This window comes from Propithecus coquereli, unplaced genomic scaffold, assembly GCF_000956105.1.
Source record: "Propithecus coquereli isolate 6110/MARCELLA unplaced genomic scaffold, Pcoq_1.0 Scaffold50, whole genome shotgun sequence".
Taxonomy (NCBI): Eukaryota; Metazoa; Chordata; class Mammalia; order Primates; family Indriidae; genus Propithecus; species Propithecus coquereli.
In genome coordinates, this window is record NW_012150841.1 from 7,154,698 (window position 1) to 7,156,361 (window position 1,664).

The window sequence follows — 1,664 nt, forward strand, 5'->3', positions numbered from 1 at the left end:
ATACAGTGGAAATGGCAGGAAAATATAAGAATGATAGGAGGAAATAATTCTAGTTGTTAGGCACATATAAACAGTAGGAAGGGCAATACTTTTAAAACTGAAATCTCTACACTCAAAGATAATATAGAGCAGTAAAAGCTAAGAGAAGACGGTATTCGAGAGAATTATGGACAAAGACAGATCTCCCTCTATATCATTTGAAGCAAGAAAGAAGAATCACATAGAGTATATAATGTTGTTAGAGCTATAATGTATACTCTATTTCAGAAGAAGAATTGATTTGTATCATAGCTCCTGAAACTAAAGGTTTATTGTGTAAGAATTTCACATTTTTGAAGCTGGGCCTCTGCTATGGACTGAATGTGTTCCCCCACCCCTCCACCCAAATTCATAAGTTAAAACCCTAATCCCAACCATGATGGTATTTGGATTTAGGTGTTTGAGGAAGTAATGAGGCCATGAGGGTAGAGCACTCATGATGGAATTAGTGCCCTAATAAGAAGAGACGTGAGAGAGATGATCTCTTTTTCCACCATGTGAGGACACAGTAAGAAGATATCCATCTGCAAACCAGAAAGATGGCCCTCACCAAGAACAAAGTCAGCTGGCACCTTGATCTTGGACTTCTCAGCCTTCAGGTCTGTGAGGAATAAATTTTTGTTGTTTAAGCCAACCAGTCTATCATATTTTTGTTATAATAGCCTGAACTAAGATAGCTTTGATAAGAATTTTTGCTCCTTAAGAACAGACATCACATCTTTCCATTAATTAATCATCAGACATCTACTGAATACTTTCTACATGTAAGGTTCTACAGGAGACACTGGCACTAATTAGGGTGGAAAATACTTCTCCTCTTGAGAAGTTTACAGTCTTCTAGAGAGGATAACTTGAACAAATTGTCCGTTGGTTTTTAGAATAATATTCTTTTTTAGTTCCCACCCCCCCAACTCTCTAGATACTTTTTGTTGTTCTCCTTTTTTGGGACCCTCTTCTTCTGTCTTTCTCTTAGTGTTGACATTTCCCAGTTTCCATAAAAGTCTCCATTTGCATGATCCCATCTCTTAACCCAGCTTCACTTAATTACCTGTGTAATGATGACATTAAAAATCTTATTTCTAAACTGAACACATATTCCATAAAATCCAGTCCTATATAACCAGAGCAACCTTATAATTTATTAACAAAACTGGAACATTTGGGGGGAGTGAAAGGTCATACTATTAATAATGTTTCTAGGGGCAGTAATCATAAATAAGAACTGTCCTAGGCAAATTTGTAAATATGGTTACCCTATGTATATCTAACAGCCTATTGGATAGCTCTGCTTGGGTGTCTTTTAGGACCTAAATTATGGTGGGCTTTGAGAACTCAACTTCTTTCCCTCCTGTATCTACTTGTCCTGCATTCTCTTCCTGAAAACAATCATCTCCTTTAATTGCCCAAGCCAGAAATACAATCAGTACCCCTAACCCCTCCTAATCCCTTACCTTCTGCTCCATAGGTCACCAAATTCCGTCAACATGTTTTCCTTAATAATGACTTCTAAATCTATCTACTGCCTCCATTGTCTCTATACTGCTCTTGCTTTATTTGAGTCTCCCAATTTCTCACCTGGATTAGGAAATAGCCAACTAAAGCAGTTATAGACCTTCTTTCCTGAC